Source organism: Labrus bergylta, chromosome 18 (genome assembly GCF_963930695.1).
Source record: "Labrus bergylta chromosome 18, fLabBer1.1, whole genome shotgun sequence".
NCBI classification, from domain to species: Eukaryota; Metazoa; Chordata; class Actinopteri; order Labriformes; family Labridae; genus Labrus; species Labrus bergylta.
Window position 1 is genome coordinate 25,186,020 of NC_089212.1, and position 16,122 is coordinate 25,202,141.

A 16,122-nucleotide genomic window follows, 5' to 3' on the forward strand; every position below is an offset into this window, starting at 1 on the left:
TGCTTGTGAAGCTTTTGTTGTTGACCTGCGGGGTGCTTTGGCCACCCCTCTCTCTTTTTTTTTTTCATTTTCATCCTCTCTGCGATCGCCCCTAGGCAGAGTGTCGATCTTTCATAAATGTCTTTTTAAGGCACTGCGCTTTGGACGTTTGAAGCTGCATCCTTATTAGGTAACATGTGTAACACGCTAACATTGTTTCCAGGCTTGTAGCAGCATTTTGCTTCCTATGTTTGATGTCTCCTGCCAACATGTGATGAAGCTGTAATGTTTCAAAACACAACCAAAGGGGGGAATAGAGTGTATGTGTTTCTCTCTGGATGTGTGATCATTGCTGTCATCCTCCAGTCCGGTCAGCTGAAACGCTTCATTTTCCATCCCGGCTCTTATTGTTATGACAGCGGGGGGGGCGGTTAGTTTTTCCAGCTGACTCAGGTTACTCTCTGCTTCATTGAGTCATAAGTGCTGAGTCACTGTAGAGCCCGCAGGACCTCGCACCATGTCTCCTGATCAAAGGGGCTTGACCATCAGCAGAAAAAAAAAAGCAGCTTGGGTCGTCTCCCGGCTGGCAGACATGAGGCGGATAGATCTATTTAAACTCAAACTGACACTTCAAGGGGGAGACGATACAGTAGGTGAGCTTTGAGCTGGACACACAGCACAAGGTGATCAGGCGAGATTCTCCTCTTCCTACAAAAGTGAGCACTAGTCAAGATTTTTGATGGTTCCAAAGATGATCCCGCTGGACTTTCCTTTGGTGTGAGGGATGCAAAGACTGATTTTACTTCCCCAATCTGTTTGGGAGACCGTCATGGCCGCACCCATTTCAAATCATTAATATTAAACACTTGAAATCTTTAAAGGAAGAATGTGCAGCTTTTTGATCCAGTAGATGTCGCCCTTGAGCTCCAGCATGAAACCAAAACAAACTGCTGTTTGGCCACACCTCCTCCATACTGAAGCCTCCGCTCTCCTCCAGAGACACACCTCCAATCGCCCCTCTTCCATCACATTCACACCATAATTAAGCAACATTAAGCGCAAGCAGCGGGCAAAATTGTCCTTTGCTCGAGCTGTAGTCGCCCGTGGCCTACATTCTTGTGTTAGCATGCTAATGTTAGCTCGTAGCTTCACATAGCATGTAAATTAACACAGAATGAGCATGATCTAAAAACTCTTACTAACATCCAAATAATCAGTGAGTATGTTCTTCTTCTTCTCTTTAGTTCTTGACTAAAACAGCTTTTATACACAAGGGGAGGAGCCGGCCGTCCCGTCCATGTAAACATGGCTCTGATAACAACACAGCCAGCGGGACTCGTGCTTCTCCCTCATTGTAGACAGTCAGGACTCAGAGACACATTTACACAGGATAGACTGGATTTATGAGATATTTATGTCACATATTCTTCCTGTAAGCGTAAGCCTTTAGGACAGATTTTGAGATGCACTTCAGATATCTGCGTCACAGCCTCTGCCCTCTGAGTTTTTTTTTTTGCTTAGTATGCTTTTTATCTCCTAATTATCTTCAGTTTTAATACAACATGACAGATCAGTCACATTGTTGAATTCTCAAGGGTGGAAATAAATGGATTCAGCGGATTTAAACACTAAATTAGAGTAGGACAGCAGGCTCTCACATATACAGAATGGAGACATTAACCCCTCGCCCACATTCATGCAACCTAACATTAACCCAAAGTTATAAAACAGAAGTGACGCCTGAGACATGAAAGGATATCATGGTGATATTTGATTGGCCATAACGAGGTTCATTTACATTAAAAGCTTGATGCTTAAAATAACAGCAAATCGGACAGTAAGAAAGTTTCTAACCTGCGTCACTGCGCAGCTCGCCTGAGGTAGCATGGAGGACATATGCCTGCTTAAGGGTGTTACAACAGAGTGGCTTGATCAGTGATTTTCACAGATTCTCCGCAGGTAGGGATTAAAGGTTTAAAAAAAAAAAAAAAAAAAAACTAAACATGTGCAGCTTTTACCAAACGTAGCATATGGCCAGAAGTGTCAGTTATGTAAGCCGTAATCCAAGGGAATTTAATGCACAATGCCGACATAGACAGCCAGCTCAGGCGATACAGAGTGGTGTCTTAAAAATATGAAAATGAAAAAAGTGGAGAAGGAGAAAGCTGCTCTTTTGCTTGTTTACTATTGCAGCTTAAGATGGGTTTAAATCGGGATCATGTGATTTATTCTGACAGGAGAGCTCGCAAAATCTCACAGAAGTCTAAATACACTTACTTTGACAAGACTGGACATTTCACATTCCACAACAAACGGACTAAAAACTATGTTCATTTCCTGTACATATGATTTATCTAGGTATAAAATATGACAGAGGATGTGGCGGTCGGGGGGGGGGGGGGGTTGTTCAATTAAATATATAAAATCATTGTTCTATTTATAATGCATTAGATTTTACATGACGGGCTGTCAGCATTACATTCCACCACCAGGGGGCTCTCAATCAAAATAATAACAAAAGATGACGTTAAGATTGGCGGGGAATCATGGGAGTGATTCTCTCTGCTACCCCCCCCCCCCACTGTAGTCATGACGACAGGGTGACACCGCCCTGAGGAAGAGAATGTGTTTACAGACGAGCTTTCAGCAGCAGCTCACGCTTTGACCTAACATCCGGTGTTTCCACGGCAACGATAAACATGTTGTGTCTGTCATGGCGGCCACTACGACAAGACACGGGGCTTAACAACTCTCGGTTCCCTCAGACCTTGAGACGTCGTTCACTGTCTCCAGAACTACACTCACGCTTTCCTTTATGATCTGCAAATGTCTGCAAAGATATCTGCATGTTAAATGTGTTCAGGCACGGCGCAGGCTACAACACAGCACTGTGAAAGAAGTGCGTCCAACAGCCATGGCTCAAGTCATGAGTTACTTTGAGCCTTCAGACATTTGTATAAGATTTGAGCCCCTGTAGCAGTTTGTCATGAATGGGAAAACAAGTCAAAGAGACCAAAAACCATATGTCGTTCTTGGCTGTAAACGTGTTCTCTTTCGTTTTCAGAGTTAGGCTATTTGTTATTCAGGTCTATTGGGGAATGTCTCGTATTGGAGCAAGCACCCAGTGGCCATTTGGAAGCACTGCAGTTATGTGAACTTCAGCGTTGGCTTCCTTTTTGAGCCTATGAGGTTGTGCTCAAGACAAAACAAGCCATTTGGAATTTGTTTATCTTGGACTCCCGGAAGCTTGAAATTAATTTTCCCTTCTTTTGCATAAAGTTTGCAGACAATAATAATCTCTGTTTCTGTTTCTTTATGTATTCAAACAACCATAACAACTAACCATAATAACATTAATATGTTGGCGGTGCAGGAGATGCTTGAATTTGTATTTATTTATTTTAATAGGGACAATGCAATTTAGCATAACGTAGATCTACGATGTTGTATGCTACAGTTTCCATTCACAGTGCTTCTTTTTACCCCGTTTCCGTCCTGTCTTTGAACATATCTGGAGAGAGGTTCAGGGGCCAGATTGTTGATACATTTAAAAACAAGTTTGAGGAAACATAAATGCATAAAGCTCTCAAAACTGAGTAGATTGTGTTTTTTCAGTAAGTGACAGTGATGCCACCAGACAGGTTTTTTGTCCATTATTTTCAGGGCCTGGTTGTATAGTGATGAGAGGTTTCTGATTGTAGAGGGTGAAGCTTGTGACTAAACTGTCATGAGATATGAGAGAAAATCATTGAATGCATGAACACCTGTGCTGCTTGAGTTAGTTGGTATGTAGTGTCTTGCATTGCTTCTGTTGAAAGAAGAGGAAGTATTCTCTCTATTTGACTTTCCTGGGGGTTTGAACCAGCAACCTTGCAGCAATAAGCGCTTTGTGTTCCCACCTTCAGGTTACTGCTGCCCTCATTAAATGACCCAGTGCTATTTGTAGCTGCGCTCATTCCCACCGTCAGCATCTGTAAATGAAAATATATTGGCCTGGGGATGATGAGGGCAAATAAACGGGGGCAGTGAGGACACAGAGAGGGTGGGGTGGGGGGGCAGACCCTGACTCAGCTGAATGTACCACCGGTGACACCGCCTCCTGGAAGTGGGTCAACAAAACACACCTCCACCCTGAACCATGCAGACAGTCTGAGCCAATTAATTCAGAAACTCTAAATGAGCAGCATGCCATATGACTCGTAAATTATCATATTATGTAGATTAAAATCACATAATTAGGGAAGGGCGTTAGAGGTGTAGCATTTTTAAGACACTTTTGCGTCAAGTATTGACAGCGGTTCCAAGCAGCGTTGCCCCCAGCACGATATAAAATGATGAGGAATAATTCCCCCCCCCCCCCGGTGGAGCCCAAAATACTCCTCCGGCAGTTTCTAAAAAAACAGGTAACAGACTCAGCTGTTAATCCTTTAAATGTGAGGAAAGAGATGCTAATACATATTCATGCAAATTAATGCACCGCTGCAACCCGACCTGACAGGGGAGCTTATTAAATCCTGGTTCTTTAAAACCACCGTGACATTCAGGAGTCTAAATCCTGTCCCAACCTTGTTAACCGGTGTAAAAAAAAAAAAAACGTGTGGGGGGGGGGAGGGGGGAGGGGGGGGATGGTAACGGCGCTCCTTGAGATACAAGCAGACAAATTAAAACATGTTTTTTTGTGTTTTTTCACTTGAGACCGCCGGGAGAGAGAGGAGAAAAGTTGTTTGCATGGAAATCAAAATAAAAGCAGTTCAGACGCTTTTTTCTGAGAGCAGGAAGAACGGATCTGTGACCAGCTCAAAGATCATCGAGGCTTTAACTGCTACAAGTGAAACAGCAAAGTCTCCCCATGCTCTGATGAAGTATGTCAGACTTTTGTGGTTAAATTTTTTTCTGTGATGCAAAAATGCAAAAATATTTAATAAAACACAAAAACATTTCACTCACTGCAAAAAAAAAAAAAAAAAAACATTTCAGAGATCGGAAAGGAGGACTATTCAAAGTCCAAAGTCTTGGTGCGCTGGTAGTCTAGCGATTAACGCAACAAGCTTAAGTCCTCTGGAGCAGATGGCCCCGGTTCAAATCAGACCTGTGGCTCTTTTCCCGCATGTCATAACCCACTCTCTCTCTCTTTCCTCGATTATTGACTCCATACTGTATCTTTTAAAAAAAAGGCATAAAAAGCCTAAAAATAAACCTTGTAAAAAAGTTGTGTTACATGTGTTGTGTTATTTTTGTTTGTAGAGAAATGTTCATTGCGTCAAGTAAATGGTTTTTAGTTGACCTTCAGGGCCACCGTAGATTTGTGTATCCGGTAAATGATATAATGGTCACTGAAATAGGGTTTGTAAATGATGCTCTCTACCTCTCTTTAAATGTGTGGATGTGTACATCTTTATAGACACATTTGGACTGGATGTCCTTGGACACATCACACCAGCACTCCTCAGATTTTCTTCCCATCGTTCTCTCAGGGACACGATGGTCTCAAGTTTAAAGAGTGTCCTCTCTCTCTCCTGACCAGAGGTGACTGAGTTCCCTTTGCAGTCCGAGTTTCAAGGACCTGTGTGAGTCACTGACGCTCAAGGCCAACGGAAAATTGGTCCCATCAGTGCGTTTCATGTACACCATGTTATCAGGCGGCGCACACAAAGGCCCCTGATTCTGAACCTAATAAAGTATAATAACACGCCTCGTAATGAGAGGGAAACTTCCAGAGGGCACTTCATAAATTATGCAAATCTGCAGGCCGAAGAAAGAGCCGAAGCTTCATGGAGATAGTGTGTGAGGTCGAGAGCAGCCGGGGAACATCATGGTCCCCCTTTTTCACTTTCATCCCCCCAAAATATCAGCTTCTTTACGAGTCCAAAGCAAATAATGATGAAGAAAGCAGAGCTACACATTACTATTTCAAGTCTCTGCCTTTGACTGGCTGCTCTGCTTTGTGCACTTCTTTGTTAATTTATGGGTTTTGGAGTTCACTCTGCAAGGTTGAGAAAGTGCAAAGAAAAAGGATGGCATGTGCTAAGGTGAGTCAAAAGAAGAAGAAGAAGACACAAATAAATCTCTGTGTGCCGGGCAGGAGCGAGCGCTCACAGCTACATAATGAACACATTCACAGAGACTTCTGCCTCATTCTTCTGCTCCACGAGGTCGAAAAGGCTTCCAGAGCCTGCAGGGGATCTTTAGATGCAATTGTACACTTTGAAATCTTCAGCGTTCATCAGGAGGCTCCGATTCCAAACAGAGACGATGAGCACTTGAGGGTCTCTCAAAAGTAGAAAGTGCAAGCAACCGTTTATAGTCTGCTGCACTTTGCACGGCTAAATGGCTTCAAAGATCCAAGCTGAATTAAAAAAATAAATAAATTATGTAACACTGAGTCCAAGCAGAGCAACATGAGAGAGAGAGGTATAAACATGTGTCAGGAGGTTCACATTAGAGGTGTCTCTTTTAGACTTCCTGGATGACCCATTACAAGAGATCATCTGGCATTTGAAATAAATAAATCTGAGCCTCTCTAAGCCTTTTAAAAGATGCAAACAGCTAAGTGACTGTAGACTTCGTTACAGATAAAAAGCCTGAGAAGTCAACAAAGTCAGCCCGAAAGAGAAAAAACCCAAGTGGGGGATGGAGTTCAGAAGTTACTTTTTAAAAGTAATTCACCCACTGTGGAAGTTGTTGGACTTCTCTGCCCTCTCTGTGGCACAAATATCTTGACTACAGTCATGAAATAAGAAGATAAGTTTTATTCTCAAAAGGGGTGGGGCCACACAGGGTCACTAACAGCATGTAAACGCAACAGATGGTCCAACCAATTATTTTTTGGGCGGTCAAAGGATCATCCACTGTTTAAAGAAGTTCTGTTTTACTCACTTTTACCATTCATTGTGAGAAGTGTTGTGAGATGTGTAGCTCAAAAACCTCCTCATTTGGGGCGCTGGTGGCGCAGTGGTTAGTGTGCGCCCCATGTGTGGAGGCTGTGGTCTTCCGGGCAGGCGGCCCGTTTTCGGGTCCGGCCTGTGGCTCCTTTCCCGCATGTCATTCCCCACTCTCTCTCTCTCCCTGATTTCCAACTCTATCCACTGTCCTGTCTCTCCATTAAAGGCACAAAAAGCCCCAAAAAATAATTCTTTAAAAACCTCCTCATTTATCTGATACAGCGTCAGTAAAATCCTTCATTTCATCCTCTGCCTGAAACGCTTAATTTCAGCTACTGTCTCTTTAAGGGCCCCCCCCCTCCCCATGTGCCCACTCTCCTTCGAGTGGCCAGCTCTGTTTGGGGAATTTAAGTGAGTTTCTGGGTTAGAGTGAGCGTCTCATAAATTCTGGTTCAGAGCAGCAGGAAACCGGATTACGGCAACAACTGTACATCTCTGCCGAGATTTAGCATGGACTTCAAACATCGTAACATTATATGTATGTATTTAAATATGGATATGGATCTTTAACCGTAATCATGTAATTAATCAAAGCCTGCCTCAGCCACATCTATTTGTCTGACACCTACCCCACTGCAGACTTTTCAGGAATTAGAAATAACAGGACCGAAAAAGTTGATCGTTACGCTGGTGATCTTGTCCTCTTCCTTAGGTCATATCGACGCATCAGCATTAATTTCAGCCTGTTTCACAACGAGTTAAAAACTCCTCACAGTAGCTTTAAGGATTCATTGCTGCACCAGACGTCTGCTTTCTCCCTCTGGATTTATAAAACATACATCTTTACTTATCTGAAATTAAGATATCTTTAAATGAAATGTGATAATTATTCCAGAATCATCGCAGTTTAACAGATGATAATTCACACCCTATAATTGCATTTAGCGGGATGTCTTTTCTTTCATTACTCCTGGTGAAACCGCGTTAGACATGCCCATGTAACAGAGAGGGATTAATAGGATTTCACAATGGAAAGGATATTAACTATCCAGTGGATTTGATGGCTGTTAAGTTGTAATGAGCCCGATTTTAGACGGCAGCGTAACATCTGTCCCAGTTTGCTGTAATTCACACTTATGACTCTGAGGACTTTATAATATATTGTTGGATATAATTATTTTACCTTGTTGAGCATTGAACAAGCTACTTACAATGAATCTCAAGCACCCCTGTTCTATGACGCTAAAACACATTTTAGATGTAAGAAATAATCAGAAGAGTATTTATTGAGGCTTTAAACAAACAAACGGAAAAAAAGATATGTTGCCGTGCACTCACAGCCAAAGCATTCCCACCTTCAGGGCCCATTGAAGTCGGCCTAATAGTGGTTTACATCAGAGCTAATCTAGGAAACAGCCTGTCTCTGACAGCCAGCCATGAGCAGCGACCTCTCAGCAAAAAATTCATGCTGCCGAGTGTGAAAAACGCTGACTTACAGTTCACTTAACTGTTATTTAGCACGGAAAGTTGACTAAGACAACAGACTAATTTGCTGCATTATTGCCTGAGGGAGAGACACACATTCAAACACAGACACACTCACACACACATACACAAACACACACAGCAGAAAGCGGAGTAGTGTTACACAAGGTTGTTGCCACCAAGCAGATCTAGCAGAAGCCGGGTTTATGTGCTTTCCCTTTTGCAGATTTTTTGCAGTTTAAAGATGGAGGACTGGAAGATGAATAAAGGCTTTATTTAAATATCTGCAGGCCAGATAAATCTGTTATTATGGAATATAGAGTTATGAGTGTTGATGAACGGCACATCTAGGGTTTCCTGTTTGGTTCTGTCTTTTATTTCAAACTGCTTAAAGCTGCTGTAAGGAGTTTTGCTTCCACATGTCCTACATATTCAAATTGACACCTACCCCACTGCAGACTTTTCAGGAATTAGAAATAACAGGAGAGGAAAAGTTATGCTGATGATCTTGTCCTCTTCCTTAGGTCATTTGGAGGCATATTCAAACTAAACATTCAGCACAAAGATTGTCTATCTGTACCTGAAACCTCTGTCACAGGGTGTCAGACGAAGTGAAAAATAATTGGTTCCCAACCTGGAGTTCGGGTACCCCTAGGAGGGGCGGGAAAGATCTTAGCCGGGGCCCAAGGATTTGTCTGCTCTGAGGTTGTCAAAATTAAATTTGAAATTAGAGACACACTTACTGGATAGTTCAAACAAAGGTATCTTGGTCAAAACAAGTGAATATTAGTCAATTCTGTTGGGAAGTATCAATTAAATAATCAAAAGATATATGTTACATTTTGACAGCAGTATAGCAAAAACATTTTGGTGTGGGTCCTGGGGGGGCTTAAGCTTTTTTGAGATTTGGGAGGGTTCAAGGCAAAAAGGTTGGAAACCACTGTGATAAGCTTTGCACTGGAATATTATATGGACTCCTCCTCCTCCAGCAGGCTCTACCCGGGAATTTCAAGTAGTAAGAGTGCGACCGATACGCACAATTTACCCGCCGTCAAGCAATACTGAAAAATATCAGGACCTGAAAGTTCTGAAATTGACTAAGAAATTGTCAGGAATTCATGTGTGAAAAAGGCTTTACAAGACGAGAGACACTTATTTGACATAGACGGCGAGTCTGCTTGATATCACCCAACGTTGTGGTTCTTGAAACGCCAGCGAAACCAGTACATCTGCATGGCTATCCATCATTTCTAACTCACGGTGACATTAGACTCAGGCAGATTCATTGGTCTCCTGTGAGTGGTTAGAGAAAATGGAATCTCTCTACCCGACGTAGAGTGGAGTCAATGTCAGAGTGAAGATGGAACAGAGTGTAAAGAGTTTCTGATGCATGGAGGAGACGGCTTCTGTCTGCGGATAAATCCAAATATAAAATACTTAATATCTGAATGTGTGTGTGTGTGTGTGTGTGTGTGTGTGTGTGTGTGTGTGTGTGTGTGTGTGTGTGTGGGCAACAACACGTCCCATGTGTCCTTGAGCAAGACACTTAACCCCAAGTTGCTCCCACTGCTTTGTCAGCAGTGTATGAATGTATATGAATGGGATTAGTTACTTCTGATGGAGTCTTTACTCAGCAGCCTCTTCCATCAGTGTGTGAATGTGTAGGTGTGACCTGAAGTGTAAAAGAGCTTTGAGTAGAAAGAAGACTAGAAAAGAAATATACAAGCTCAAGTCCATTTACCATGTTTACAGAGTACAACAAAAAGTAAACTAAGATCTTAGGCTCTGCATAAAGGTTGTCAAAATGTCGATACCTTGGTACCAAAACCACCTGTTTTAAAATGATAAATAGACAGTATTGAAAAGAACTGAAGATATGTCACTCCGCTGTTCATCTCCTTACACTGGCTCCCAGTTACTGCTCGCATCAAATTTAAAACTCTGCTGCTCGCTTACAAAACAGCGACAAAAACGTCTCCTCCTCACTTTAACTCTCTGATCCAGGTCTACACTCCCTCCCCCCCACTACGCTCTACCAATGAAAGACATCTGATCCAACCTTTACAACAGGGTCCTAAGATGCTGACTAGACTCTTCTCCTCTGTCGCCCCCCGGTGGTGGAATGAACTTCCATACTCCATGTGATCTGCAGAGTCCCTCTGCACCTTTAAGAAAAAGCTAAAGACCCAGCTCTTTCATGAATACCTACTAACTTAATGATGATGGTCTCCATATTATTGATGATGATGATGGTAATGACGATGGTTTTTGTTTGATAACGACGACTTATAAGATGGTTTCTATACTGATTAGAGCTCTCAAGAACTGCCCTCAATGTTGTGCTTTGCCTCTGGTCACTTCCTGTCAGCACCTGTGTGTCCAATCAGACTCAAAGCTGATCGTTTGCTCTTACTGACATTGTTCCCTTTTTTCTAGATCCTTGCTTGTGTTGTTCTTACTCTCTGATGTACGTCGCTTTGGATAAAAGCGTCTGCTAAGTGAATTGTAGAATTGTATAAGAAACTGCATGTCCTTAAGTCATATTTTTGACCAAAAGCTAGTGTGAGGACATCAGGTGGTCCCTTCACATTTACAGGTCGACAAACACTGACGTTTCAATTTTTACATTACAATTGATCCTCTGGGGACCCAAAATAACTGTCACGACTTTAAAGGTCCCATATTATACTTTTCTTGGTTTTATATGCCCTTAAGTGTGTTTTCCAAGTGCATGTTTAGGCACATCTATGTGCAAAAATTCAAAGTCCGCGGAAATGTGTCTTCTCCTATCTCCTCCTACGTCCTCCTGTTAGCTGTAGCATTAGCCGCATGTAACGCTCGGTTCTAGCCCCCCTTGATAACAATTTGTCAGTGCGGCGTCATTGTCAGTGTGAGATCACTGATCTAAGCCCATTGGCTTGTTGTGGCAAGCCATGCAGCTCATGTTGAAATTTCCGAGACGCGTACTGAGCAACTGACCAATAACGACAGAGCGGATTGGCAGACCAATCAGAGCAGACTTGGCCCACGTGGGGTCTAACAGTGTGGGCTCAGCAGAGTGTAGCTGATGGACTCAGAGGGTAGAGGGAGCAAGGAGGAGCAGTACATGAAAACAGACAAGTTTTTTGGAACTTTATCTATTGTGAACGTACAAAAGTAGGAACATAGATTAAATATACAAACCCCAAAAAGGGCAGAATATGGGCTCTTTAAAGGCCATATTTCTAATGGTTCTTAAAATATTTGATTCCAGACGATGAATGTTACCTAAATGGTGGAGCTAAAACTACAGGCATGACTACCAACGTTCATGGGATTCAACCTCTGGGGGTCATAAACATCGGTACCAAATTCTACGGTAATTCACCCACATCTGTTTATTAGTCTCGGCTGAAGTGATGGACCAGCCAACAGAACAACACTGGCCTCCCAAGAGGCTCACTTTGAATACCGCTAAAAACTCCTGTTCTGTAGCGTCTTGTGGTAAACAAAGCCTAATGAGCCAATCCTGTAGCATCTCACCTTCAGGTAAACAGATATTATCTTTGTCTCCTGGAGGAACCTCTGTCCGTAGACATTGAAGTTTTTCTGTACAGCAGATGATAAGTAAGCTGTGACCGTCCATGCAGTTCCCTGCAGTGCAGCTTTCCACCCTCTAATGAAAAAGGAGCTTTCACTGGGACTCCGGGCCCAGACAGTGTTCATCCATATATTTCCCTTCCTTTGTGCTTCCGTGGATAAATTGTAGAGCGAAGTGATGGAGAGTCTTTTAGAATAAAAGTCCTGAGGGGACTGTTACCTGCTGTAGTCGGAGAATAAAAAAAGAAAACGATGTTCATACTCAACTTTTTCGCTCTGACTTTTTGTCATCAATTTGTACGGCGCAGGTTTTCTTTCTGGTTCTGTCGCGAGAGGGGCAACAGGGTTTGATTCCTCATAGGAGCATGAAAATGAGCATAGAGGTAACTTTGTTATTCACACTTTGGTGGTTTAGAGCCTGATATCTTAATATCTAATATAAAGGATCTCTGTGATACTATGTATTCAGATATACAAGGAGACTTGAAGATGAATTCTTGGGTCTTTAGTGACTATTTTCAGTTTGCATCTTTGCTATCATCAGGCTGAAAAAATTACATGTTAGCGATATCAATGGCAACTCCAGTAGCATAAAACAATGTAGCTCTGAGTCTGAATGTTCTGCTTTCTTTATAAAAGGTCGACAATGTAACACATCAACAGCTGAAAGAAAATGAACCCCGGATAAAAAGAATCTTGCACAACAAAGGCAAAGTGCTGACTGAAAGGGAATCAGAGATGTGTCTTAGATTGTTGTATTTTACATTTCTAATTCGTATTGTATCTCGGGAGCTACTCTTTGCCCCGAGAGCAAGAGTTCAAGTACCCCGGGTTCTTGTTTACAGTAGCGTTGGCGTTGTGCTGGACCTCCGTGGTGAAGAGGGAGCTGACCATGAAAGCAAGGGTCTCAATTTACCGATCGATTTTGATTCCAACCCTCACCTATGGTCATGATCTTTGGTGGTGACCGAGAGAACAAGTATGCAGATACAAGCGGCAGAAATTGAAAGTTTCCTCCAGAGGGCAGAGGGTGTCCCTCAGGGCTCGGCCTTAGAGGTAGGGTAAGCAGCTCCGACACCCGGGTGGGTTGAGTTGATGTTGTTTGGGCATCTGACTAGGATGCCTCCTGGACGCCTGGATGTCAAAGTTTTCCAAACACACTCAACTGGGAGGAGAACGTGGAGAATGACCCAGCCTGGGAACGCCTTGGAATTCCCCAGGAGGAGCTGGAAATTTTGCTGGTGAGAGGGATGTCAGGGTTGACTTGTGTAGCCTGCACTCACCACGACCTGACCCCCTGATAAATGGAAGTAGATCGATGGATGGACATATGTATTGTAACTTCGATATATGTATTTTACTGTACTTTCGTATGTACCGTTATGTGATTCAATCTTATTTACACATGTGCACCCAAAAGCCCAACAAGACCCAAGAGTTGGAAATGAGCAGCAGCTATAAAAATGTGTAGAACATTATTTTCATGATGTGTATTGAATCTCTGTGTGATGGCACCATCCCTAGTTCAGCCTGTTTTACTTCACAGTCATATATTCAGCCATGACAACTTTTAACTTTGATTTCCTCCATTTTAATATCTGTTCTCTCCGTTTTCTAAACTGGCTTGTTACTTCAGCTGTCATGCATTTGAGGGGAATGATTGATTATTTTGCATCACTGCACTCTGCCTCTCCAACATCAAGACCAATTTCAACTTAAATGGATGAAACAATTACACATAGAAGATCAAATTCAATGGTGTATCCATCGTTACAAACCGAACACCACTGATGTAAAAAAAAACACCTTAAAGACATGTCAGGAAGAAATAGAAATGTTTTTACTGTATGCCAGGGAGAACTTAAAGATACATGATTCATTACTTTAGGGTCAGACTGAGATAAACATTCCCCATCCAAATGATTTACAAATCAGAGCGTTCATTAATGGTTATTACTTTCAGGTTTTTGCTCTTTAAATTATTTGACGATAGAATATTTAAGAGTCTCCCAAATGTGACATTCAGCTTCAAGGTGTGCACAGAAACAACTGCTAGAAATGTCCTTCAGAGGGACACATTTTACTTTTATACTCTGAGGACATTTGAGTCCATAGTTTTTAATTTCTATATCTTCAAGAAGTTGATACTTCTACTTTTCTGCACACGTTTCTACTTAAAAAGGTATGATGTGCAACAATTTAAACATAAATATTGCAGATATGAAAACTTATCCTGCTTCAAAATATATATTTTTTAAAGAGTGAAGTCAAACTTCCTCTGGGTTTGTTGTTCTGAGCTCTGTATTCACACTGATCAGAGGGCACTTCCTTCAGCTTGTTTAAGTTTCACTCAGAGGCTCAAACATGTTTCTGTGTCTGTACCTTTAAATATGTAAATGAGCTGTGTCTGACCATGCCCCCTCTCTGGAAGGGCTCAGGTTTACTCTGCTTTCTCGCTCCATGTCCTATTGTTTACGGTGAGAAGGCAGACTCAGAGGGCAGAACAAACACCTAGCTGTGGGAGTGTCACCCACCTGGGGGAGGGGCTACTGCCCTTTGTGATGTCATGAAGGGAAAATCTCCAAACAGCCTGTTTGAGCACACATTTTCTGAAAAGTGGAGCAGGCAGAAGACGGAGAGGATGGACTTTTCTCATCATTGGGGGGTTTGTAGACGGACTAGAGACACATGTTCGAGTCAGAGGAACATGGTGAAGTGTGTTTTATAAAATATGGCAACTTTAAATTGTCGCATCTTATATCTTACTTGCGGAAATCTGGCAAAGAAAGAGAGTTTGAACAGCTCTGATCTCAGTTTCTGTCTTTATAGTTTGAGAATGACACGTTGACATAGAGTCCATCTCCTCCCAGAAGATTAAACTTGGTCAGTGACAACTTCTTCCAGGACATTGTGTGCGTCAGAGAGACAAGGATTCATAAGAACTGTTGTGCTCGCTAACTACAGAGCCTGACTGTTCTCAGATACATTAGACACCTCATTAGGCACAAACAGCTGTGGGTCGCCTCAGACTCACAATGCCGCTGAGCCGTATTCATACATTTATAACGGTAAACAAGGACCTTTCAGCAAAGTTATTGTTCGAGGAAAAACACTGTTATTGAATAAGACTTGTTGGTGCTTCATCACGGCGGCAACCAGGCAAGCAACGAGCACATTTAGCTGCGTGATGTAGAATAATATTTACAGTGGAACGTTGTACTGTATGAGAGCTCAACACTCTGAATCAAACAGGCTTTATACGTTAAAACAGGCTACAGAGAGTGTTTCTATCATCTTACACATCAGTGCTTATTTATCGTGGATTGTAGTACTCAGCGGTCGCTTTGAATAGGATTCTGCATTCCCATTCATTTTTGAATTGCAACTGATGCCTTCCCCTGTGTGGGACAGAAAGACTTGGGCCATGTGTCCCCCTAGCGTTGTTCTTCTTCCTCTCAGATATTCACCAACAAACGACCACCTTCAGCATGACAACCAGGAGAGCAGACCGGTTTACTCCAGACTCCTGAAGAAGCTAAGCTAAAGTAGCTACTAAGCAGGAGTACTGTGACCTCTGCTAGCCGGCTGATTTGGATTATTTTCCAGGCTGTTAATCCACAAAATTATGTTTTCCTCTTCCACAAAGAGCTGCACTGTTTCCATAAAGCGCACATCATGCATCTTTAATACTTAGCTCTGTTTGGGCATCTGGAAAGGCACAACAAAAAAAAAAAAACACACAGAAGTCACTCTCCTCCTCCTCCTGTGCTCGCTCGCTGTGTTTACAAGAAGAGGTGAAATGTTAAGTGAGTGAGTGCTCGAGAGATGTGTGAGAATAACTGCAGTGACCTAAAATTGGCGACACCATCATTCTCCTTCAGAAGAAAAGAAGAAATGGCTTCAAAGTTGAAAAACAGCAAAACTTGCAAAAAAATAAAAAATAAAAAAAAGCCTACAAGCAGATATTTAATATCTTTATATTTATGTCCTAACCTGCTTCCTGTACAGTGAAGACGCTGGGCCTCATGTCACTTCTTTATCGTTTGATAACACAGCCTCCATCCTCTCCGTCTTTAGCCTGCTCCACTTTTCAGAAAATGTGTGCTCAAACAGGCCGTTTGGTGATTTTCCCTTCATGACATCACAAAGGGCAGTAGCCCCTCCCCCAGGTGGGTGACACTCCCACAGCTAGGTGTTT